General features: G+C 39.2%; 1 long non-coding RNA gene across 1 annotated transcript in view; it reads left to right on the top strand.

Moving 5' to 3' along the window:
- Positions 1-3,845: 3,845 nt before the first annotated feature.
- The window catches only part of LOC136999427 (uncharacterized), a 220,981-nt gene continuing 197,082 nt past the window's right edge, over positions 3,846-27,744 (top strand). The window contains exons 1-2 of the long non-coding RNA XR_010889803.1: positions 3,846-4,060; positions 11,782-11,855. This is a non-coding gene — a long non-coding RNA (uncharacterized lncRNA). The remainder of the gene's footprint in view (positions 4,061-11,781; positions 11,856-27,744) is intronic.

The following is a 27,744-nucleotide window of genomic DNA, read 5'->3' as shown; positions in this document are numbered from 1 at the left end:
TTTGCAGAAATATAACGCACACTTGATTATCTGAACAAATTTATAGTTAAAAATTAACTTGAAAAGTATGAATGTAACATATCAATGTGTGAAACGTATCGATGTGTGTGGATACAGACTTATATCCTTCGCTACCTTTGGATCCGTTCCTAGTTAGAAACCTGCACCGATCTGATTGCAGACTACACACTGCATTCTAATGGGCAGCGCCTCCTTTTTCCTGTGTACACAGAGGCGTTGGCGTTACCTTCATCTTTTCTCCTCGATTCCACGTACATTCTCTGTTGCTAATTACTTTACCGAGAGTTCAATAGCATTGGTCGTGAACTGTGGAAACATTTCAATAGTTTTAGCTTCTCGTAACTTTATTCCGCACTTGTCTATGATAGAATGCAGATACATACTACAGATTTCAGAAGTATATAGAGTGCATCGTAGTAAATTGCACCGAATTTGCGTAATTGTTCGGTATCTCATGATATATATTATAAAGAGAAAAATACTCGAGAAATCGTAAGATACAATAATAATAGCAATTTATTAATTTTATAGAGATAGATATATATTAAAGCATACGCGAAATTATTTCGTACTGCCGGCGACAGCTTCACGAATAATTTAGTACACGGTACAGCTACATGGTGAGGCGTTAATGACGCGACATCCGGCTGGAGAGTAATAGCCCGTCCGAATTAATTCTCTCGGCTGTGCTTTTAGTAAAGTGGATTTTATTGCCGTCTTGCTCTCGCGGACGAAGTCGCCAAATTTTAGCTGCGTAACAGCGCCGTAGTTAAACATTGACCGTTTAACTAATTCTTGCCGCATACGTTCTACGCGGTAACGTTTTACCGACACATTCGTACGTATTCAAATATTTCTCAGTACGTGCCAGTATAATTTTACACTGCGTAACCGCGTCGATATTGCGGTCGTCGAATCGAATTCGCGTCCCGTTACATATACATGTTACCAATTAATTAAATAGAAATTTTTTTTATACCAAAACGCTCTGCGAAATGGCCGTAGGACAAGTTCGATAGTCCGTCATCACGAATTATCAATATCGAAAATTGTGTTCAATTTTTCGGCGCAGAAACTTCTAGCATTTCCGGTAACGAGTTTACCATTTTGGTACGAACGGCGATATTGTAAAATCCAACGTAGCAACGACCCGTGTTATCACTTGTGCCATTTGCACAAATTTCGCCATCTAAAATGGATTTTGCCTTCCATACGTGGAATTTGTGGAATAAAGCGTAGATGGTTTCACAGTTTATGAAATTTTTGATTGCAACGTTATCCCATCGATTATCGCATTGCCAGAGCATCACCTATACCGTGTTATTTTTTAATTCTCGAACTAATTTCTTTAGCGTTGCCCTATCACCATGGAATGCAATTGGCGCAATATATTTCGCGTTATATTTTACGATAAACTGTCCGGCTGTAAATGACGTTTCGTGTTGGAAACATTCTCCTTTTTTCACAATCGGATATGAATATTAACAAATATTGCCGATAGTAGATTTCTTTTCGGGACGAAGTCTTTCGTGCGATTTTCACCAAGCAAGACGGTTTCAACCGATACAGATTTAATGTTGTTTGCGACATGCGACTGATAGGCGCTTATTGAATATAGGGGTTGTATCGGCGGACAGCACCAATACTTTATGCGGGCGTTATTGAAATATTGCTATGAGAAGAAATATAACCGCGCGCGTTCTTCTAAATCTTCCTAATACCGAGCAAGATAATACTACTGTGAATTGTAAATCGGTTTTTGCTATGATTTATCATAATTTATTATTTAATAAAATTTTTCGATATTTGTGTTAAATGATTAATTATTTTATCTAGCTTTGGAAATAGAAATATATCTGTTTCCTATAGATTGTTGGTGATTAAATGCCTTGTTGGCAATATATTTTGTTATTGAAGAATATTGTATGCTGGAATAAAAGTTTCTTTTTGTCTATTCTCTCTTCTTAAAAATTATTACATAGAATATAATTTACATTTGAGAAATTGTAAATTAAAATACTTTTGTTTTGTTGAGTAGAAATTATCAGTACAATTTTACGCTTTATGATTTATTAAACATGTTAAATTATTATTAGAATATTGTGCATATATTTCCCTGATACTGACAGAATAGAACATAATTTGTCACATGCAGAATATAATAAGTAATTAATTATTTAAAAAATCGTGATATAAAATATAACTTTTTTTATAAAATATATAAAAACCACCATTTGTAATGTAAACTATATGATCATTAATTGTGTTAATGTTATTAAAAATTATACAATATCTATTTTTGCAAATTAACGTTTTAATATGTTCTAAAAATAATAAGAGTTTGATTTTTTGATTTTAGATAATTTTTCTCTAATTTTTCGTAAATTAAATATTTTTTCGGAATTAATTTAACACTTTTAGAAGAATTCTAAATAATATGAATTCTAAATAATATGAATATTCTAAGAATTATGAGTTTGGAGAATTATATTAAAATCAATGCTTATTGAAATGAAAATGTTATTGCGAATTTTCATATATTTAACATTTAATTCTCTAGGATTTTTAAAGAAAACTTTTTACTCTTTTTATCAGAAACTCTAGAACTTTTCAGGCAAAAACTAGAACTATTTATTATATTCTAAAAATAGGATGCTAATTTTACAGAGATCATATACACGATTTCGTTGGCTGCATCTGTCATAGTGCGAAATCGTTTATGAGTTGAAAAGAAATTGCTTTCCGCTGCTATCAAGTCCGTTCCTATATGCTTTATGCAGCACGCGCAACAAGCAAACAGCGAGGCATGACGGCCATAACATCGTTTTCGCGAAATTAAATTTAGCTGAACGGATGATTGTTGCGCGCTCGTTAGAAATTGTTTGCATGCGTGTCACGTACATGCTTTGCAACAATTTTTAATTATACATCAGTTAGCGACGATTTTATAAAATCTTTATCGTAAACAGCGGTCTATTTGATCGTCACATTTTTTATTTTTGCGACACTGTGGATGTTGTGTTACGTTAATTGTTGTATTGGAAAGAGTTGCTGCGTGTAACAATTTGTAGATTGTATTTTGTTTTTTGTAAATATTGAGTAAATATTCAAATATTAGCGAACGGCATCGTTGTAGCAATAAATAGGCGTCGTAAAGAGTTTAACAATGCCGTGTCGAGAAAGTTTCCCTATAAAAACTTTATGGAATCGTTAATTGCGCTTATTTTAGAGCAGTAAAAGGGAGAAAAGCCATGAGTAATTCATGAATTGAAATCAATGATCTTCATTGAGATCAGAAGCTTTCCAAGTATATTCATAGTTTGTTTAATACGTTTATTCTAACAATGAGTAAAATTTCTAAAGTGGAAATTGAAGCGTTTACAGATGGGAATTATAAATTATTATTTTATTGCAGTAATTAGAATAATAATAATTTTTTTTACAGTATTTGAATGCAAATTTTTCTCGATCGCATTTTTGAATTAATCGAATTTTTCATTAAGTTAGATTTAATTTACCTCAATTTTTTTGGATTGGCAACATTGAGAACAAAATATCAGATAAGCAAAAAAATTTGCGTGATTCTTTATATTACATTTAATATAAAAAATCGCACAAATTTTTTTGGTTGCCTAATAAAATAATTAATATTAAAAAAATATATAAATTGTCGGATAAAATAATTCAATAAATCATCATATATCAATCATTTATCAATAATCATTAATTTAAGATCTAAAAATTAGAATATAATTAGAATATAATTTTATCCTGTTGCAGTGTAAATGTATTTTTGTTTTACAGGTAATCTTTTGTGCCAGTGAATCGACAAAGTCGTTTTATTGTGATATAATATAGCGTGCGTCGCGAGTGTTGTTAATACCGGGAGTGCAGTGATAGTTTCGCGCGATTTTCGTATTTAGATATGTCGCGAGCAATGCGAGCAATCTGTGATCGCGTGTGAGTGCCATGAAGAAGCAGGACCTCTCAGAAGAGGAGGAGGCCAGGAGGTATCATGCAACGGCGGAGCAACTCTACGGTAAATAATTTATTTTAAAAATTGGAACTTTTCTTTTTTAGCGATGGTGAAGGAATTACTTTAATATAAGTGTGGAGAGTTGTCTTTCGTAGATAGTTCCGAAACAAGCACTCATCAATAATAGTGAGCATAGATACGTTTGTATTATGTGCTTAGCTGGATAAAAAAATTTATCCCTGAGATTTGTAATCCCTACCTTTTTCTCAAAACGGATAAACTTTCAGAAAAAGAGGCGGAAATAATTAAAGCATGTCATTGCGAAATCGTTTTATCTTGATGACGCGCGTAAAATGCGTTTTTCTCTAAAAGTCTCACAATCAGTATGATTGATTTACGCGCCGATTTTATAACCTCGCACGAACGCAACAGAAATCGAGCATGGCAAAAAATGAGTGGTCGTTTAAAAAAGTAGGCAACACAACATTGATCCATGGTGTAATCTATGAAAGATTCGTTGTATGCAATAGGAAAATAAATCAACATTGTGGCGACACGGTGTTTTCTACTGTAAACAAATCTCGGAAACAAAACGTACATGTATACAATTTTGTGAAATGCAGGAAATTTTATCTTAAGAGCTGCTATTTCGCTAATTTTTTCGATTTAATTATCTTACTATTTAAAATTCCAAAAAAGCATGAAAAATAAATTTTTGCAACAGGTTATTAATTAAATTCTTGATAAAATATATTGCAAATTTCTCTAAATTTTACTATACGTGTTCAAAATATTTCAGAAATTAGCAAAGTATGGCAATTGAATCAATAATATTACATCAGAATATTACATTAGAATTTTATTTCTCATAAAGAAACAAAGCTTTTATATAATTATAAAAATAAATTTTCTTATTTTATTTTATTTTTACTCTTATATCAGTGATTGAGATATTATGTTTTGTACATGTGAAAAGGAGAATAAAAGAACACTATGATATGTATTGAATTACATCCTACGTAAAAAATGTTCATAAATATTTGTTTTACGTAGCGTTATATTCATACTGCTTTAAATTACCGGATATTATTACCGTTTTCTTAATAATCTCTCACGATTCGCATTGCCTGCCGCGTAAACGATTAAAAAAACATTTATTCAAGCGTTGTCGGTAGATTATTGGAACGCCGCGACAGAATAATATCCGCTCGCTGCCGAGAGCACTTAGCTAGGCCGATCTTGCGCTGTTTATCGTGCTTCAAAAACAAATCCACGATAAAAATAGTCGGTCCGATCGGCTACGTAAAACTGAAACGCGTATCGGGGAACTGTCCGTAACAGCGGAAAATTCTCGTCGATGTTGCATCGGATGAACGAGATCCATGATCGATTATACACGATGCCCGTATTGCGAGATCATCGGAGTTCGAGAATCGTAGCGTGATTTTCTCCGAGTGAAATTAAGGCCTCGATACATTGCATGTGACTCGCGGATTTATCAGGAACTGGCGTGTCACGCCTGTGACGCTGTTAACGTCAACAAAATTAATTGAACAGCGAGAGAAGATAGAAAGAGGCAGAAATTACCAAATCGATAAGTCTGGCTTCCGTATTTTACTTTCTTCTCCATCTTTTTTTATTCAGAAGTTTATTTATCCAAACTAGAAATGTAGTTTCTTCATTTTTTTTTTTAATATCAAGAAAATATAATAAAATATTTTAATACTTTTGAAAGTAGTTATGATAATTTCTAAATACAATAAATAAAAAGAAATAATCATATAATTATAGATGTTGGATAGAATAATGAATATTTTATCGAGACGATTCTTCGATCATGAGATCTATTTATGTTAATTTATTTTAATAAATGCGCATTTATTCTCTTGCTAAATCAATGCAGTTATGAGCTGTGCTCTTGTATTTTGCTTTATCGATTTCTCCTCATGTACTCTCTGCGGAATCGTCTAGCTTATCAATGATAAGACAATTGCATTGAGTAAATAACAGTATGTAGCACGGCGTGTACGTTGACGGGGACGGGGATAGGTGGTGGTGTGGTCGCTCTGATGGTGTCTTGGAGATTCGATTACATGCTGCTTGCATCCAGACGTCGTATCAGTAACAGAGAGAGATAGTGACTGTGTTCCAATGTACGTTGAGATAACATCTCTTTATTGAAATATTTATGTAAACCATCTTTTCATCCAGAAAGGAGAATAGTTTTGAAAAATTTAATATTGAAATCTAAGAGCAAAAATATATTTTTGCAGTGTATCATATTGCTTGCAACGCAACATTCATCAAATTCTTGACAATCAACTCCGTATCAGGGGGGAGTAACACCGGTAGCGATATAACCGCAGTGCAAAAATATAGAATAAAAAATGCAATATATTTTGCCAGCATCCTATTTTTCGATCAGTCTCTCCACATCTGCTGTGGTGACAGATATAGTGATTTTTTTTTTTTTTTTCGATAAATGATGGGGCTACTTCCTCGCAAATACTTTTCTCTCTTAATCGGTCGGGAGGAAAGTAGCGAAAAGTTTCACTACTGCGCAGTGCGAAACGGGATTTTTCCATATATGTTAAGTGCCAGGTGGCGTCGCCGCTCGTTTTGTCTACAGAGAAACACGACAAGTCGGGAAAAATCCGAAGGGGGGCCGGTGCCCGATACTGGTAAGTTTCTTTCCGGGCGTCGAGCTAGCGCTGCTTCCTGTAAAAGGACGAGCGCTGCGCAACGAGGGAAGAGGACGCGAGAGGTAGCAGCCCCGACCGCGCGCGCGGCTTGTGAAATTATTTCCTCCGCGAACCGAGAAACTTTTATCCAATATCCACGGCAGCATCTGGCATCAAACGGCTCTGCGCGCGTGTCTCTATGGGGTTTCGGAAAATGTTCACTAACACAGAGTGAGAAAGGGAGGGTTAGGAGAGGATTGAGAGAGGGTAAACTGCATACCCCATTGGCCTCTAATTGAATCTTAAGGCGTCCACACGAATTCTGGACCTTGGCATGCGATGTGAAAGGCCACTTTGCACTTTGAGATAAATCTATGAATCCCATTATAACTAATCGATAATTATCATAGTCGTCACAGTTTTCTCGATCGCGGAAGACGAGTTTAATTCACCAAAGAGTGTTAGAAAGATAAAATTATTAAAAAATGTTTTAATTATTAGAGGATTTTGTTGGGAAGTCTTTAATAAAAAGTAGACATGCGCAAATAAAAACATAAAATAAAATATTTTTTACACTAATATCTAAAAGTTGTAAATTTCACATTTTTTACATGGAAGCAATTATAAAGATGAAAGTCCGACTAGCGTAGGTTTTATTCATAAAGTGTTATGTGGATATTCTATTCTATTTGAAATGGGAAAGTAATTATTTCCGGATTTGATATCTCTTGCGTCATCTGAAATATTGGAAATAAAAGTGAAGGTGACCTTCTTTCCGTTACCAGTGGAATATTTATTTTCCGTCTGATAATAGATTTTTCGCCCTTTACATATAGCAATATACATATACGTCCGAATATGCCGACCTAGTTCAGCTTGCGGAATTGTTGGCTCGCTTGCCGTGTAGGACAGTCGATTTATCTTTGATTAAAAAAAGTTAACCGAACTTTCTGATAGGTTTGATGCAACTGAATGGTCAATTTGTTTGATTTCCATTGTCGATACGTAGTTGCCATACCATGTTTATTGCTATATATGTAATTCTCTTTCTCTCGTTTTCTTGATACAGTTTTGCATGTTTAGCGATATTTTGTTACGATCACTTGTGCACACTTTCATAAATGTGTCATCATATAAGTTTATGTATTATAAATTTAATATCGAGAGAGATATATTTTGCAAATTTCAGGTAAAAAATCTAGGTAATAAATCTTGCAGATTGCATGTCATCGTAAAAAAGTGGAAAGACTCTCGTGTCAATCGTTTGTCGTACATACATGATGTATATAGTAATAATATTGTTTATAGCATAATAAGCACTTGTCGTTTTTATGACATATTAAGAATTATTGTCAATTTTTACAATAAGGCCATGCGAGAGTCTTTTATGATGCACTACACCGCAAAAAGAGTGATGTCATTCTAAATTTTTACTGCCGTTTTCTACGAGGGCGTATATAGGAAAAACGACAATATTGCATTAAATTTTGCGACTGTCATAGAAAGTAGTGGGATCAAATGGAATGGCACTTTGTCGTGCATCTTAATTGGCTCCTCCTCGCTTCTAACGAAGTAGTAGGATTTAATTTATGTAGCGAGGGAACGCGCGCGAATGGAACAATGCTTTAAACTCATAATGACACTCCGCTTGCACTCGCAACTACGTTTCTTATGGGCAATAATTCATAGACAGACTTTTAGGAAGTAACACGAAACACATTTTAAATTGAAACACGATGTAAAATTCAGTTAATCTCTTAGCTGCAAGCTTACGAATTTAACATACATTGCATTAAGGCGCACGCAACAGGGCGGCCGCTTTAAGCCCTTAAGTTTTTCCGCACGCTACCAGCCGCAATCTGCGGACGAAGGGACCTTTTTGCCGCGACGCCCTTAACAGCAAACGACAAAAAAGGTCTGTTCGTATCACGTAATAATATCGCGCCCGCCTCACTTCTCGCCATTGGCCCTGTCCCTTTTGTCCCTCGATGAAACTGCGGTAGCCCGAAGGTACGCGGCACAATATGAAGCTTTATTTCTTCTTCATATATATATATATGAAGAGGAGCCGCGCGCGAGCTTTATTAGCTCGTCGTGTATTTTGGTGCGTTGCCCTCCGTCAACCCACTTTAGCGGCGAATCGAGAAGGACGAGGGACGAGTTCTTTCCTTCTTTTTTTTTATATGAAACAAAAATTGCAGTGTCGATTTTTATTCCACGGTAGTCGTCCGCGCACGAGATAGATGAACGAAAAAACAATATCGTATTGTTGCCAAAACGGACGTAGCCGGTCCTACGGATACATACATGTCCCTAAAATAGCATTTCCTCAGTTTCAAAAGAATGAATTATTGCCGGAAATTGTTATAGCCGCAACATTCGTGAGTCGTGTGATGGAGAAACTCATTCCTAACTACGCACAGTCGCGCGTTATTTTCACATAACAAAGAAAATGTTTTTCTCGAAATTATTCAATAATAACTCTGGTTGTTTGTGTGGATTTATTTTTTACGAATCGCGTATGCTTTAAATGATATTTTAATCCTGAAAGTGATTACACTGCATTACTACTGTTTTAGTGAAAATTCTTTATTAAAAAGACCGTTGTTGTTAAATTAATATTTATTTTGATGCGCGAATGGGATTATTTTGTCATCTGTTTACATGTGATTCTGATATCCTATGCGATCCGCGCCCTGTAGTCAGATCCTATCTATTTCACAAGCTTCTCATCTTGAATGTACGTGGGTAGGATTTGGCTTGTCGTCCTATCACTTGGCCGAATCCTTCGAGCTAGTTACATAGAGAAACGGGATATATATGCTGAATACGTCTTGCAATGCCTACCAATTGGAATTTGCCATCTGTTGGTGCCTATGCTGTTTCAATATATGCGGCGTATTGATTTTCCACCATATAGTATCTAAAATGTAATAGCGAAGAATTAGTAAAACTTGATTAATTTAATCGAGATATAGAGATATTTCTATAATGTGTTTATTTTATATTTATTGTTCTGTTTATTGATATTGTATTTAATACATATAATTATACGAGTTTTGCTAGGATAGCAATTGCTAATTTCAATGCCAATTGTTTGTTGGTTAAAATCAATATTATTCTAGTTTAAGTAACTTGAAATGTAATTTTGTAACATATCATAATCTCATTATTGTAACAAATTAAATGGCAAATTTCAGTAATGTGATATTAATAATTAATATATTATTCACATGAATAATAACTTTTTGGATCATTATTGATCGAAATTGATCCGCAATTTAGAAGGCTTTTTTCGCGACGTACTTTTGCTAGAAGAAATTACGTAATTTTTGCACGTAGTGATACTTGTCGATTATTTCTCATACGGTCGAGGATTCCTCGATAAAAAACCTGATAAGTAAGGCAACGGGAAACTGAGGACGCCGTTATAAATCCTGTCGCACGGTAGAAGCCGTAAAGGTACGAAGAATGGAGAAACAGAGAGCCAGCGGAGGAAAGAAAAGGGCCAAGGTAGGGAAGGGTAGGGCGAAGGGGAGAGAAAGAGCCGAGATAAATGCGGAAGCGAGTTCGCCGTAAAACCGGTCGAGAAATAAAAAGGTCGTTCCTCGGCTCGTGGCCCAGATCGTTTTGCAATGGGGATTACCTACGGCACGTCATATAAAATGGCCGAAGCCATCCCTCACGCGTATTTCCAACGTACCCTGAAATCGTTCCTTACCTCGAAGAACGAGAGAAAGATGTGACTCCGCCTACTCAGATCCTACGGCGGTATTATCTGGTAAACGACTAAATGCCCTAATAAAGTTATCATCGACGACGCTATTTAATTTAGCGCATGCGAGACATTTACGAATTTACTCGATTGTGTACACTCTATTAATTAATTGGAGAAATGGATAATGTATATAATTGTCGACGCTAATCACGAATACCTTCCATGGCTGTTATTCTCGTTAATTACGCAATTAGATTTTTATTGGGATTGCGGCGCTATATGTACATTTTATTGAAATCGAAGCAATTTAGTTTCAATTGCGACAATGTAATCAGTGGTTTATTTACTAATAATGCTATGATAAAACAGTTATTGCGCAGTTAAAGCAATTACTAATTAATATCTAGTAATAGCGAGCATTGTGCGCGCGGATTGAAAACGATTCCCCGTAGTTGAAATCTATCCAACTTTAATTTGGAGAAAAGTGAAAATGTTCTTTCAGAAATATATTATACATGAAGAATTGATTTGTTATTTATATCTAACTATTTTATCTATTTGACAGACACAGAAAAAATATATTTCCACATCAAAATATTAATGACATCAAATAAAATTATGTAAATATTTGTGAATTACGATTTTTTTAGAAAAAAATCTGAAAAAAAAATTATTTAACAAAACGCTCTTAAGCAACAAATGCATATTCTACAATATTGATTTGTATTTATTAGTTTGTATTTAGTGGTATATGTAATTTACACTAATTTGATAAACGAGTCTTCCTCGAACACCAAACGCGGTATAACACTATAAGGCAGAATGCACACCAGGACGTAAACGCGAACTATTGCTTTCCAGATTAGGCTTGGATGCACGTTCGCCTCCTTAGTGTCAAACTACCTAATCTAATGCAGCGGCGGTTTCCTTAGAGGATTCATGAAACTGAAGTTCACCTTACCGCTCCGGTAATTATTGCCTGTGGCAATATAAAGCGGAGCACGTATTGTTACGGTTATAGACTGCGTCTATGCATATTAGCCGTGACGTATCGCAGAAGTCGCGTTGATACGGTGCCTGCTAAGTTTGAAAGCATTTCGCTGTTTTGTACGATTTAATGTCATTAATGCGCAGATGATATATGACTCGCACCCGAATTAATGATCACCGAAAACTCAGACTTTCGAAATGTTTAAATCAATCATGCGTATATTGGGATTGCATAGATAATTTCGACATTGGTGGCGTTACATTATGTTGGATAAAGTTACGCACACATTATTACAATACTTTGTCTATTTACTAATTTTAATTATTAATATTGAACGAATTATTTTCTACTGTAGTATATGTTTGATTAATAAATATTTTATGGCCTGTTTCAGATGGAGGATCATTTTCCAGTCTTCTTTCTTCGGTATCTTATTGGAAGTTAACTTATCCGCCGCCAGCGTATACGGTAAGTTTTCTGCAATCTTGGCTAATAATCTCTGACAGTCTAATATGCTACTGCATTGCCATTGTAAGCTGTAAAATGTTACATAGTGGGATGCAGCATTGCGTTTTATAATGCTGTATTTAACAAATTATTTTACTTCGAAATTTGTATAGTTATGGCCAAAGTATTCGGTCATAAATAATGTTTTCTTACGCCTTAAATGCACAATTAGTATTTTATTCCAGCCATTTTATCAAATTTGATGCTTTTAGTGAATCTAATAAAAATTGCATATTGATCATTAGAAATCAATTATAGACTTTACGCAATCGATGGAAAGTTTTATCTTTACATATTTGAATTTTTTCCTTTGAGTTAGATACTTTTTATTCTATTTAGAAAATGATGTACGATGGATTACCGTCTACTCGGTTCGTATTTGATGATCGATATTGGTTTTATGCTTGTAATACTTCGTAATGCGCATATCAACGTTTGTAAACGATGGCGCGACACTACATGGCAAATTTATTATGCAATAATTCATAATTGGTCCCAGTAAAACATTCACATGTCAGAACGATTATAAATATCGCTTTGCATGCTTCATGCATATGCATTATCCTCTTAAGTATAATATAGATGTTTAGAACTATAAATAAAACTGCATCATCAAATTTGCTGAAATATAACTAGTTTCTAATTAGCAAGGTATTGTGTACTGATCTCTCTCATCGTATGTTTCAAATTTTTTGCTTTTATGCTTATTTAAACCTATACATTTTATTTTTATATAAATATGAGAATGTCCCAGAAAAATCGGATATTTTTTTAACGATAAATTTTTGGGCTAATTTGAAGTTTATTTTTTCTTGGCAAAGATATCGGGAAAGATCATCATTTAATCATCGACTTTTTAATTTTATTAAGTAATGGAAACTTTTTAAAAATATCTTTACCTAAAAACAAGTTGAAGAATGTAGATTTATTATATCCATTCGATATTCTGAAATGTAGCAAAAATTTCTGCAAAAAGTTTGTTTCCTTAATTATCTGTAACTCGAAAATTATTTACTCGAAATTTCTGCTAAAAGAATCAATTCTAAAAATCTGTCATTAAGAAAACACATTGAGTTTTTTTAAGATTTTATATGAATTTATTATATTAAGGATTTTACATAAACTGATTACTCCATTTGACCGCGTTTCGATGTATTGCGAATGCGAGAGAGAAATATAATTGGCGTTGAGGGGAATGTGATTGTATTATAATTTCATATATAATTGTATATAATTTCAATTGCAATTGGCAAGCTTTAGAACGCTTTATCCCGTTGTTGATCCACGTACTTACCGCAAACGCGCAATACTTTCTGCGAATGCCGCGGTAAAGCTAGCGCGTCCTTCCATCGACCGATACGATAAGCGTGAGGTAAGTGGCGCTCTCCGTAGAAGCTTCGAAATTAATTCCAGGGAAGAACCCCTTCGTCGTTGCTCGTCCTTACCGCGCTCGCCCCGCAGCCTTCCGCAAACACACGAGGGTGGTCTGACGGATATAGCCCGGGCTAAACTAACCTGGTCTAACCCAACCTAACGCAAAGCACCGAGGTTGTCCCTCTCACCGCGTGCAAGGTGCAGCCTACCGTCTATCTGAAGCTGCCACGAACCACCAGGAACGAGATATCAGCCGGGGAACAATTCCAATCAATTTGAGGCGGATGTATTCGTCCGACCCCGGCCCCCACCAATCCCCTCGCACTGGTTGCTCGCGAGCCGACCGATATGACGAGAGCGAGTACATCCAAGAGGCCCCCACAAGGTATACGTACTGTATACATATAATCGACCACGAATCGGGATGCCATCGGAACAATCGGATTTGTCGTTGGTCGCACGGCCTCGTGGAAGATCCCTCGGATAGTTAACCGTTTTGTTGACCGCAGAAGTACGAGGGGTATAGACATATGCACGGTCCGACGGTAGGTTGGGAAGCTGCCGGATTAAGTTGGAAACTTTGGTAGGACTTTGAGTGTTTTCGTATTCAAAGACGGTATTGGCCCAGATATGAGATTCTGATATCTCATATTTTCAATTTATTGCCGTCTGGATATTCCGCTTAGCATCAACAATTGCGTCTTTTACATGCCGTTCGATTCGTATCTTACGTTTACAATAATTATTTGAAACAATTTAAATCTTGTAGTTCTTTACTCTAATTGGAAAAGCATTGACGTTTCTCCCGTGTCTCTCATTATATATTTATATAATTTATTTAATATGGATTAGTTTTTCAATTAATTATTTTTGTATTACGAGTAGGAATATAAATTAGCAATTTGATTATAAACTTTCTTTCGATATTATTCGGATTATAATTGTAAAATAAAGTAATATTAAAAAGAAATAAAGTTCATGTAGCTATTACATTTGATGTAGGTGAGATTTTACCATGCAAGCGATAGACAAGTATTATTTGAGTCATTTGTCGGTGAATGAAACGCTTGTCGACCGCGCGGGTGTAAGACAGGTTGAGGAAACGATATGCGCATACACGCTCGTAAATCACGATGTTTAACGTCCATCTGGTTGGTGCCGTTAAAGTAGTCGCGTACTGGGCGATAAAATATTTACGTCCCGCGTCGCGGAGTCGCAGCGTTATCGCGGTGAGCTTTCCAAATTGACGTTCGATCCGAGCGGGATCGAGCAAAAAGTTAGCATCGTTTGCGAGTCACCGCGCGTATCCCTATGTTTCTCGATGCGCTCGTGCCAAGCCGCCGCAGACACGCGCACCGACGGCATTTTCGCACCACCGCGCTGAAGTTTTCATGCTGCAACGGCTTTTTCCCGGAACCTCGAAATCTTGTACACCGTGCAGCTGTATGCGTTACGATAGCCACGTGCTGCACACCAGTGCAGAGGCAGTCTTTAATTCAAGGAAACACGTGCCCGGTGTGTAAAGCCCGAGACCATTATGCGGCTTGTGAAGTACGAGGGAGCAGCGAAGAGGGAAAGGAAGGATTGTAGCGCGGCACTTGCCACCGAGTAAAATTCTACGCCGACGACGGCGACGGTGACGGTGTACTCGGTTCCGATCCGATCGCGCAATGACTTCGATTTTCGATACTCGGGGCTTCTTTGTACGCCGCGTTGGAATAAGAGCCGACTGTGAATTTACAAATATACGAGTGGTAGCGAGTAAGAAGAAAGGATTACGGGTCAAACGGGAGCGGAGGTCTCGGAGATAGAGAAGAACGTTAGGTATAAGCCAAGAGGGGACTTAAATAATCAATCGCTCCCACGGAAGGCTGTTGGTCGTAGGTAAAAGCCTATAGGGCCGGTCCTTGGACCAAGTGTTTGCGCACGCTTTCCACCTTTCCTTCGCTTCGTTTTCTCTCTCCTTTCTTCGAGATCGTCCCTCTTTCTGCTCTTTAATACCATTCCCTTTCTCTATCTCGGTCCGACACCTACCACTAGACGCGTCTTCGCCGCGTTCACATTCTACTTCAGAAGAGCGCTGCGCGCACACAGACAGACCTCCGAAGTTGAGTTTTATGGGCGAGAAGGTCGACTTACTTGGTTTATGAGAGTGACCCTACCACCTACTATCTTTCGTGAATTCTACTCGATCGTCGTGGCCGACAGGATCCACGAAGGACGAGGACCTAGTTTCTTAACGGTTTGGTGGTTTTATTGAATTTTCTTCGAAAAATTCGATAATCTGCTTTTCGTTCATGCTCGCGTTTGCTTCTTCTCTTTTATTGAACGTGCGAAAATCTATATGCGCTCACACACACACACACACACACACACACACACACGCGCGCGCGCGCGCGCGCACAAGAAGTATCGATATCCGTCGTTTTTATGCTTAGTGAGCAAAAATCAATTTTTACTTACTGCTACTATAATTATTCGTATTTTTGAAGCGTAGGTGGATTTTTATACTATACTTTTTAAAAATTTCTTTATAAATAAATTAACTTAAGAAAATTATTGCTGATAATTGCGTTAAATTTCACGATCAAAATACAAAATTATTGTTGTTACAATTATTATTGTACGCTTTGTCAGATTTACACGGCTTGAAGAATCCTCTCTGGTGTAAAAAGTTCAAGGGTGAGCTTTTAAGATCTGCTTAATGTTTGGTTAATGCGGCACAGAACTGTCTCTACTGTCGCAATTAGGAATCAGCAGTGGATGCTGCGCGGCACTAAATGCCATTTGTGTTATGCGCGCGAATTGGACACGGTTCTAAACCGGCGATTAGAGATTTCAATTCGTACGCTACGTTCGCGCCGTTCGTTAGGAACGGAATTAACGCGCGCGACGTAATCGCGAGGAGGGCGAAAGGCTCGTCCGGCGGGACAACGAAAGGGACAAAGATGCCGCCGGAGGATGGGTTAATTCTGCGCGTGGGTTAATTTGGAAAACGTGCTTCCTGGATTGTTGCTATGGAAATGAGAACGTTCGTCCTCACGTTTCCCTTATTCTCCGAGTACGACTTAATCTCGAAGAGGAAGAGAAAGAGAGAGAGACAGAGAGAAACGTAGATCGCGGTGGTGGCGGTGAGAGGAGGATGACAATAAAGCGTGCAAGCGTAGCGCGCGGAGGCAATAGCAAAGATCTGTGAGAAACGAAGGGCGTGATGGAAGGGTGAGGAGGCAAACCGAATGGAAGAGCAAGGAGTTTAGGAGAGGAAACAACTGCTATCCGGACTAGATGATACAGAAGAGGAGGACGAGAAACGAGGGAATAACGTCACGTACACTGCGCGCTAAGAGCACGTTCTTCACCCGTTCCGGGTTGCTCTGGGTGTATTAATCCTCGCGCGAGAAAAAGAAGCTCTCCTGTAGTTTTCGCGCTCGGATCTCGCACAGCGGAACGTAGCGCAGACTTTTGATAATCTTCGATGCGGTGTTATTGCTGCGCCGGCGAATAAAGTAATATTTCCGCTAACGCTCGTAACGCCATGTACCCTTCAATTACGCCCGTAGAATTTTTATTAGCACGTTCGTGTCTACATTACGCAATGATGCCACCGCCACTTCCTCGCGCATCTTGCGCCTATTTAAGCTTAAATATGACGATCGCGTATTCCCGGGTAGATTTTCTTCATTCGGAGACATCTTGAAAAACGTAGCTGTCAAATACACGGTAGAATCAATCTTTTTTTAAACGCGTCCTTCGCGTAATTATATATAAAGCCTCAAAATGAATAATTGCTATTATTAAAGTAAAGTGAATACGTGAAATAAATGTATTAATGAATATAATTTGGCTGAATTTAACCAAAAATCTTCACAATCGAGTGATCTTTGTTTGTCATTGATTCACAAAGATGCCGACTAACACATTGTACGTTATCGAATTTAATCTACTCGGTTATCGCTCACTAGGTGATAATACCGTATTTTTCGGAATGTAAAATCTCCACGCATTTTTATCTTATCATTATGATATATGGAGCAACTGCGCTTTTATGATGACTGTACGACGGACTGTACGACGAGAATTAAATTGTTGCACGTTTATCGCGATTTATCTGCATGCGCAAAAAAATTCAGGTGAACATCGGTACGAAACTGCCGCGGTCGAGATCACGCTTGTTATATATAGGTATCTATGTGCAGTGTATCAGCCACTAAAAACTGCGGTACTTGATGTTTACACGCGGATCAGACCGGATTCGCTGTATTGCCGCACTTATGCAGTCTTATTTACGTGCGTTGTACGATACGCTATCCCGTTATCCCGTGCGTGATATACCACGAGACGAGGGGTGCGTTTCCTCGCATAATTCTTACCGTTTAGAGTGACAAATAGCCGCGCGGCGTCCTGCGTGTCCGGACGACGATAAGATGGGCCGAAATTTAAGGGGAAACTCATGGCGCCGTCTTAAAGGTTAGACATAAAGAATTGCGCGCGGAATTAGCATTGTAAAATAAATTTATACGCATAACTTTTAATGGGCTATCTTAGTAGCTTATTTGTATAATTGAGTCCATTTGGCTAATAAGACGCGTGATATAAATAAATTATTCTAATAAAAAGAAGAATTATTTATTACTGATATTTATTACTTACATTTATTACTTGCTTACTATTATTCATTTTTTTTTAGAAAAGAGAGCAGATATAAATTTTTTAAATACGTTTAATTTTTTATCAAAGAAATTGGTAATCCCGATATTCTATTCTAACACATATATCTTCTATACGTAACTCTATACGTTATTATTTTCATATTTGTCCATCATATTGGGCGTCAAATATTTAAGTTTATAATTCAAAATAAAATAAATCTAGATTTGTTTTTGCCTTTTTTATCAACGCATTCGACGAGATACGCCAAAGTATATTTCTGGAATCGAGAGTGACGTAAACCCGAGATGGCTTTTCTATCCTGCAACGGAGCTTATCGCCAATATTATTGCCTCCCGAAACGTCGTGAATACACTGTGTAAATAAATATCAGTACGCGACGGTAAAAAATACTTCTCGACCCGGCCATAAAGCCGATCGCTCGTCGGTCAGAACTGATCGTAAATGCAATAGAACTGCAGCAGCGACCGCTTCAAATTTGATAGAGAAAGTTTGTCATACGTCACCTTCGCATAGCGTGTGCGAGCGCTGAATTTTGAGATCGCGTTTCGGTTATCTTTTCGTGAATCATAATTACCACCGGACTAACAAGAAGAGAATCGAGATAAAACTTAACTGCTAATGTATGTATAATATAATCGCTCCGCTAGAGCTCCGCTAATCATAATTCTAATAACCTGCGTTAAACGGCGCACGCGTGCAGGATACTTAAGGAGCTGAATTTATTCGACGTATCGATTATGTAAATACTCTTTTTTTTTCATTAATATTCTTCGCTGTCATCAATATTCTACACGTCATTAGCATTTTTTTTCTATATTGATTCGGAACATCGATATGGACGTCGCACGACTGCGGATTGCGAAATGTATTATTCCACGTTGTCATACGCGGTCGAATGTTTAATCAAGATGTTAAAAAAACAGACGAGCAATTGAATTCATCACTAATACATCGCAAACCAACGGCAAAGGTTTATACAGCGCGGCTCGGCATTTGTTATGAAAACCGGACCGATGAGTTTATTAATAGATGATCAGCTTCCTACGTTTCAGGGGGAAAATCTATTAACAGTCGCGCAGCGCTAATGCATTCTCGTCGTTTATATGCATTCCGCGCTATTAGCGAGGTTTATCCTGCATCGTGCATTAAAACGCGTTGAATAACCTTGAAGATAAATCGTTTTCGCGTCTGTGTGCGGATATGCGTCTCCAATTTCGCGTGTAATTCTGCTTCTCGCGTTCAAATCACTTACTAGTTACGCACTTAGCCGTGCGAGTAATCTGATTTGTTGTACTCCGGCTACAGCGAACTCTGCGAACAAGCACTCGTTACCCGATGCTGATGATCATAGATTACTGGCTGAGCACACTCGCGTCGATTTCAGTTTGCGCGCACGGGCCATCGAAAAGCACTTTATATATCGCCGTCTTCCTCCCTCTCTCTCTTTCTCTTTCTCTCTCTCTCTCGCGCTACGTACACATGTGCGAATACGTGTCCGCCGACTGAGTTTGGAATTTCAACGCTCTCGTAACCTACTCTACAAATACTACAGAGCGACCCGTTGGAGGAGAGATAAAGCGATTGTTACCTTGTGTATGCTAAATAATCGTGTTGCCTCGTACGCGTCAATCAAACATCCAATCGGCGTCAAAGGTGTCGCGCAAAAGTTAAACGCGATTCGTTTAACGAATAAACAATCGTATCGCGCAAAAAGCGGAACGCGATCGGCCGGCGCGAAATCGCTTTATCCGCCGGCGCGGCGGTCGCGCGCAACGCGAATTTATCGCGCGTTCTTCACGGTGGAACACGCGCGATATAATTTCCTTCGCGCGCGCGAAAATATTGGCGCCCCGCGTTAGCGCGTCTGGCGCTGACTTCCGGCGTGACGTTAAATAAATTATCGATCTGTGATCGCAAAATTATATGAGGTAATCATTAATGGGCTTGCAATAGCACGTTGCTCGCAATCACGTACGAGTTTCATTGTTTACGGAGCACAATCATCGCGCGGCATTAATTAATGCGTCGACGGCATACATACACGATTAGCATTATTAATGCAGAATGGCTGTGCATGGTGCGCAATAAACGATTGTCTAGGTCGTAATGCAGGATTCCCGAATCGCGCAATACAAACTTTATCGTCGTGCGTTATGGCCGTGCGGTATATATGGGACGGGAGTCGCGACGCCAGCGAAAATTTAGGGATTTACATAGAGCGCGCAAAAACTACCTGCGCCTCACCCGCGTGGGAGTCAAAGCGCAGTCAAAGAAGGTTAATTAATCGAGCTGCTTTTTGCATCGCCGTACAGTTATATATTGCGGGAAATCCATTCGCGACACTGCATTAGGGCGATTATTCACGAGAGATACGGGTCCGGCGCGTGTGTAATCTCTTCCGTAACCAACGATAAAAAGAGTTTTGCGCGAGAACATATTTCATGTTAATATCGTTATATTCATAGCAGCGGCACGATGATGCAAATAAACTATTAATAGATGTCTTGAAAGTTAAAAAACTTTCCAGCTATAAATTTCTCTTAATTTATAGCATCCCAAGTTTGATTGATCGCGTTGCGTTTTCGCGTGAGATGAAGAAAATTATGGCATGTGTGTAAATCTACGTTTACCTGTCAACGTCGCACGTGCGACATCGATAAATTATTAATGCCTTTAGCTGTCCGGGTTCTACAGATTTAGAGGTTACGAAAGAAGAGAAGAATTTCCGACAATCAATCAACGAATACTAATATAATCACTGATGCCATACCTTAGCCGATCTAAAGATTCCTACCTTCTGACGGGAAGGCCGTTCATTTTTTTTTTCACATCGAAACCGTTCCAATAATCTCATTAATTTCCATTACGGATATTGCAATGGCTTTATGCTCGTGTCGTTGCAACTCTCTCGCTCTCCCTTCCCTCTGGCAGTTTAACTCTTGTCGAATTAATCGTGAAAAAGGTATCTCTTCCGTATCCTCCCCCCGCATTCTCCTATCGCTGTTCTTTCTCTTCCTTCATCATTATCTCACTCATTTCCTGTTCTCTTCGTCTGCGCTTTTTCACGGTCCCGTATCTCGTCGCGCGTCGAATAAGCGGAGAAATATAATGTAGGTACAATGTTTTTTAATTTAATTAACGCGCCTCCGCTTCGTGTCATCCTGCGAGCCTGTTGCCCACCTCGCGCGCCACCGTACGTTACGAACGATTATCGTGTCTCATAAAGAGATTAACGCTTGGAGCTTTTTTTCTCCCGCTTCCGCGTAACATGCCTCCGATACGCAGGCGTCCCGTCTCGTATAATGGAAAATATTGAATCGTGAAGAAGAGCGAGCGCGTTGGGGAGATCACGATAAACCACGAGTCTATTTAAAACTTTAGTTAATAATTGACGGCACAGAAGGCTATTTTTACCAGTTATGAATGAGAAGACGTTTCATACTCTAGCAATGTAGTTTTCATTTTTTTTAACTTATTTATTTAGGAATATTTGGTTTTCGATTGCTGTTGAAATTGTGTGAGACGAAATATTAATAGTGGCGCAAATTTTACGATTAAACGTTTCATGAAAATGATCGGGGAGATCTTTCTCCTCCTCTTGCGAACGGTTGTTATATAGCTTCTAAATTAATTTTATTATTATGTATTAACCATCAACTCCATTACACATCCAATATTTGGTTATTCGCAGTGCGTAGATCATCATTGCCGGGTGAAACGCTAAATTTTGATTCGATGCAGTCAATTGCATTACTAATCGCAGTTTGATCGCAATAATTCGCATGCTATTTAGTAACTCTTTACAACACACACACACACACACACACACACACACACACACACACACACACGCGCGCGCGCGCGCGCGCGCGCGCGCGTATGTGCGACAGGCGGTGATGCAAACGGGCTTAAAGCGTGGTCGGTTGATAATTCGTCTGCGATATTCTCCGTTTGTCGTAGCTCACCGGCGAAGAATGAAATTTCGTGCATCACTCTGGCCCACTTTATTACTCATTTACATGCACGAGGGCGAAACGATGCGAGCGTCGCGTGAGCGCGCACGGCGACGTAGTGGTTACGTGCAAAGGGGTCCCTCAACCGGGGGAGGGTCGACCATCGGGGGGTAACGGCAGTCATTTTTAACCCTTTATGCAGGGAGGGTCGAGATTAAAGGGCAGATTTGCCGCTCGATTTGCCGGGAGAGTCTCTATCGACTACAACGAGGACGAGGAGGACCACTTCCAGTTCATCGGTGAACAAATTTCGAGCTTTTCCCTCTTCACGATGAAACCGGAATCTGAAAAGGGAATACGATCGTTGCCTCACTCGGGGTAAGAGCTAATGAGGACAGAGAGCATCGTGTTTGAAGCTCTTAACGTTTCTTCTGCCATATATAAGTATAAAGTTTGATAATAGATGCAAGCAAGGATATTCGAGAGCTGGATATTCGAGATCTTTGATGCTCGTGACGAGATAATTAATATTGATATATACAAATAAACCTAATAATAAAAGAAATTATATTGTTACAAAATTATTGGAAAAAATATTAGAATGTGAACGGCACGGAATATATTCTTTGTGGAAAATATATATATTATAACAAATAATGATTTTCCAGTTAGAGTGAGAACTAAACTACATCTTAAAAAATGAAGTACGAAATAGTGCTTAGAAAAAGAATAGAAAATGCCAGAGTGCAACGTGTCGAGGGTTTTAGCCGGTAAGAAGATTGGCAGCCAAAGCTCGGTCATCGACTTTTAAGGGTAAATACGTAAATCTGCAGCTTGGTAGTCTGGGATGGTTGGGTAGGCAATGAGACTGGCAACGGGATAGACAAAAGTGGATAGAAGATTCTTAACGGAGGAACCTTGACTCAAGGAAACGAGCTCTCCGCAATTTGATTGGCTCCGTGCGGCATCGTGCATATTAAGTCGGCGTTATTTGAATGTCAAAAGTGCCTTAGTTGGTGATTCCGTTTCTGGCTGGATATACGTGCGAGGGGCATTCGAGAGAAGAGAACGGGGGAATATTCTGAAATAACGCTTCAAAGGTGAATGCAATTTCGGAAGGTAGAAGTTTCGTCGTATTCGATTGCTTGTCACGAATGTAAGGATTGCGATGTTTGTTTGCAAAGTGTAGAATCATTTCCAAACTCGTATAATTTGGAAAATGTTACAAATATATGAAAAGTAGATAGCGAAAGCGATAAATTTCTGATAGAATTATTCTTCGTTGAGCTCTTAAATTCAACCGGCGATATCAAAATTTTATCGCATCGTATCTTCCGGTGGGTTTGCGGTACTTTTCATTCCGCGATTCGTCGAAACGTTAGGAATGTTTTTTAATAAGTAGGTCATGATGATTGAAAATGTCGCGCATGTTCTACGATGAGGAATGTTCAATCCCATACTACATGTCATTCCGTGGTGGGGAATCAGCGAGCCACTTCGGAAATAGAAATCTCATCTATTGGAAACCAGCCGCGCACCGCAGGATACTATATCTCCCCACTCCGGGATTAATTAAGGCACTCTCCGCTGGTACCACAGGTACCACAGGCACTCCTGGTAGGCAAATCAATCGATCAGGTCTACCACCTTGCCACCTCATCCCAGAACCAATCAATTCACGCTCCGGAGCGGTTTTCTATTCTGAGCGATCCTTGATTAAGAATCATCTCTCCGCCATTAACCGGCTTCTTCCGGGAAAACGGTGCTGTCCGTCGCTATCAACGCGTAAATGGCTTGAGTACACTCGACGGCAAGAAAGAATTCAAGTACCATTAAATAAACAACGTGCGCCTAACGTCGGCGGGACATTGCTCTCTGAGATACATTTGCAACATTAAGCGCCTCAAGATACTCGTTATAACGTTTCGGTAGCACCTCGGCTTCTTTAGATCCTCTTCCAGACGACACTTTTGGTCGAATAAACTACGGCTTTACGTAAACACTGCTTTAAAGCTGCCATTCGCATTTATGTCCAGAAGCACGTCTCTCTTCACGCGTGCACGTAAACACGTAGTACTACGTTGCAGCAAAGGACGGGCAATCGGAGTTAGGACGGAAGGACGAGGAAGGCAGAAGGCGACAATGTCGCCGGAGCTTCACGGCGCGGCCACAAATTCCTTACTCTCGGTACGGTTTAAGGCTTAAGGGTTTCCATGGTGAAAGGGCGAGGAGTTACCGTCCCGAGATCGTGACCCATGGTTATCATGCCAGTAGAACCATGGCTGTAGAAACGTTATTATGACACATCGCCGGGGCAAGCGGCGCTCTCCAGGTTTTTGCCTTTCGTCGGGGGCAGAAATTGCGGAGGATTTAGTTTTTCGTACCCGCGCTAAATTTAGATTTATTACCGTTATACGTTCGCGAGCAAGCGCGAACACAGTGTTTACGTCTGTTTACGGTGTGCATTAACCTGCCGGCTGTTTGGATTACTGTCAAGCAATTCTTATCTATTCCGCTCTAATTACAATGCTATATTAAATTTTTATAAAACGCACGTGCTTCGAGATTGTTGCAAAAATTGTAGAAAGGATAAGAATCCGGTGTAATTATCATTATTAATGCTATATATAATTGTGTTTTTCAAATGTTTATCTTTTATCGCGCATTGCAAGAATTCTTGATTTTAAATTGAATTAAAAATTGATATGTTAAGCACAAATGCAATTGCAATATTGAATATAGCGCTTGCCGCTCTCGGTGACAGTTATCTAATTATATCTTTAATATCCTGAAAGGGGCAGTTTTCCCAATATTGCTTTCCGATTAATTCCGGCTGTCTAAGTTACCCCATTTTTTCATCTCCTCTAACGAACTCAATATCGACTGATGGTTTTCGTTAGTCCTCGTTCGACACACGCCTACCGGAGAGTAAAAAAAAAAAAAAAAAAAGGAAAGAACAAGAAGGGAACGGGAGAAGATCGATAAATAATCCTTATCGCGCGGACTTATGACTTACGAATGAATTACCCAGTCACCCTTCGGAGTTATCTGTCCCATATATCATCGGAGACATTCTTGGTTCGCCCGGTAGATGCTGCTATGCGCGGTCCTGCAGCCGTTTTCCCCATCATCCCTCGCTATTTATCAGGCAGGTTCCTTCGTCGCGACGCGCTCCGAGAAGTTCGTTAACTTTTTCCTTCGACGCGTCACGTGCCCACGGACGAGGGTGTGCGAGAGGGTATTAATAAAAACGTGTCGCGTCTCCATCCGGGCACCGATGTAACCCCCTCCTTCTCCCTCCCTTCCCACCGTATCTCGCCCTGTCGCTACTTCCCCATCCTGATCTGCCGCTACACCCCTTACCTGTACCTGTTCTCCAACCACTGCTTCTTTTTTCCACGGCAACGCGGAGCGATAGCAGAAAAAAAATTTCGATATCCTGGCGGGGAGTACAAATTACTCGGACCGGTAATGAAATGTAAATAACTTATCGGCGACGCGAGCAATTTGTCACGTATATCGTAATTGCGTTGGATGAGCGAAATACACGAGATGCGCGTTGCGTTACCGTGATTACGTTTCTGTGGCAAATTTCGATTAGTTCGGGATGTATTTGCGTCTTCCTTCGGACGAATAGATGCGATATGGAAATGGATTTTTTTTTCACATGTACGTTTAACCGTTTGACAATAAAGTGAGTAGAAATTAATTTTGCAAATTGGATTGCATTGAAAAACTTTTTTCTCTTTAAATTCTTTAAGTAATTTTTTTTTTAATTGCATTGAATGTTTTTATTTCAATTTTTTTTTCCAAAAAGCAATATTTGGACTATGGCAAAATGCAATTAATATGAAAAATAAAATCGTATTTTCAAGTGCTAAGCTGATCGTTGCTAAATCGATTAAAAGGATGACGTTTCGGACGGATGGCTAATGTTCAGAATTAGTAAAATATATGAAATGAAATGAACAGAGAGTGTCGGCATCTTAAAAATATGTTACGATGTGCGCATTAACAGTTCCGTAAGATAAATCATTTAGCTTTCATTCCGTTTGGTAAAACGCCGAGCATCAGGATAAAGAGAGCATTGTGTTCGAATAATTTGATAAAAGTTTGTGTCGGCGCCTCACGATTGGCGACTGGGCCGAGGAATGCTAACGTTAATTATAAATCCCAACGGTGTAACGATAACGAGGACAGAGTGAGTGAGAGAGAAACGGATAGACGCGGAGCGAACGTGCTGGAGGGAGCGCGAGAGTTGGCGGGAGGAAAAAAAGACGAAAGTCCGTGGGAATAGTTCCAAATGGGAGCCATTAATTTTACTCATCCGCCTCGCGGCAACTCGGCGCGTAATAACGAACGTGAAACGATATGAGAAAAGTTGAGATACCTGTCCGCCCATGCCAGCCCTTCCCTATCCGCGCCGTCCGACGCGCCGCAAACCCCATCCCTCGAGTGGTTAATGCAAAATCGCGTTTACGGAGCAATTTGTTTTTTTCTTTTTCTTTTTTTTCAGCGCGGTCGCTGTACAACCGCGGTCGCGAATTTATGATATTCTAAGTGCTTCCCCCCTTCGCCATGCCTTTCGTTCGGGCCGACGACGGCGGCGGGCCTGCCTGGTTTACGCCGCTGTTTACCGTTAATCACGAGGTATCTCATTAATTTTTTAATGTCCCGTCGGAAAGTGCGAAAGTACATTTATCTCCAAATTTTCTGATTCTGAATATTTTAAATAGCTTTTATTTAGCGATCCGTTAGCCGCTCTTGTGTCTACCTAGAAGACTTCGTATACGCACAACAGCGTTGCATTGTGTCGGTGACTGAATCTTCATTAAGCGCATTTTCGCGGTCAACGCGATTAATGTTCTGATAAAGTTCTTGATTGGTGACCCACTAATCAGATATAATTAACATCTATTGAAGATCTTAACGATCCAAAGTTGCCCGGTTTTACCAGCATTTATAAGTCGTTAGTAAATGTGTAAGAAGCTTAGTAACGGAGGACAAAGTCTCGTTTTATGGCTTCGTGTACTTTTAGTGGCAAGAGTATGTCTTCAAGGATACCGCTATCAAAGTTCGTAATCGTTGCTACGCCAGCATAAAAGGCGGAAAATTTTCTAAGGATTCAATGTGGCTCCAAAAACCTCGTTCAAGTAACACAGTATACCAAGTTTGAAGTCGTGAATGTGAGCGGTGGCTTTCGGGATGTTCGCGCCACTTATTCGGTTAGTCAATTTGTGTAATGAAGCAGCGAGACCGCACCCGCCGAGGACCAATTACTATGCGAAAAGGTCACGGAGCCATACTTGGTCCTTACTTAAAACCGCATCGAGCCATCATCTTGCGCAGCGAGAAATCGCCGATAACGTAATTGCGTCATTCGAGGACGCGAGAACAGGACTAGTCGATGTTTCATCGAGGGCGTTGTTATGGCAGCAAATGTTGCCACGGATACTGCTGGACAAAGGCAAAGCTCCACGGGGTGGACCTTTTCTCGATTTGAAAGGAAGGACTTTCGAAGTCCTTCAGACGAGACGTCAAGTGCCTGTCGGACACGTAGGACTCACGTTTGTGACAAACAGTGCAGATTTAATCGGTCGGAAGTTGTTAAAATGTTTTGTAGTGTAAGTGTGAATCATAAACTTTTGTATAGGTTGCGCGCACTTTTTATATTTGATTATACTTTTCGTGAATTAAATTTTTACGTTTTTACGAACAGCATGTATAAAATTAGACGTTGATTGAGTTAATTCACTTACGCATATATGTGTATCGAATACGAGTAGAATCGTAACAAAACGCTCGAAGTATTCCGCTAAGCGATTGTTAATTCATTATTGCTATAATTGCGA

Source organism: Linepithema humile, chromosome 1 (assembly GCF_040581485.1).
Source record: "Linepithema humile isolate Giens D197 chromosome 1, Lhum_UNIL_v1.0, whole genome shotgun sequence".
NCBI lineage: Eukaryota > Metazoa > Arthropoda > Insecta > Hymenoptera > Formicidae > Linepithema > Linepithema humile.
This window is presented reverse-complemented; position numbering and strand designations above follow the sequence as displayed.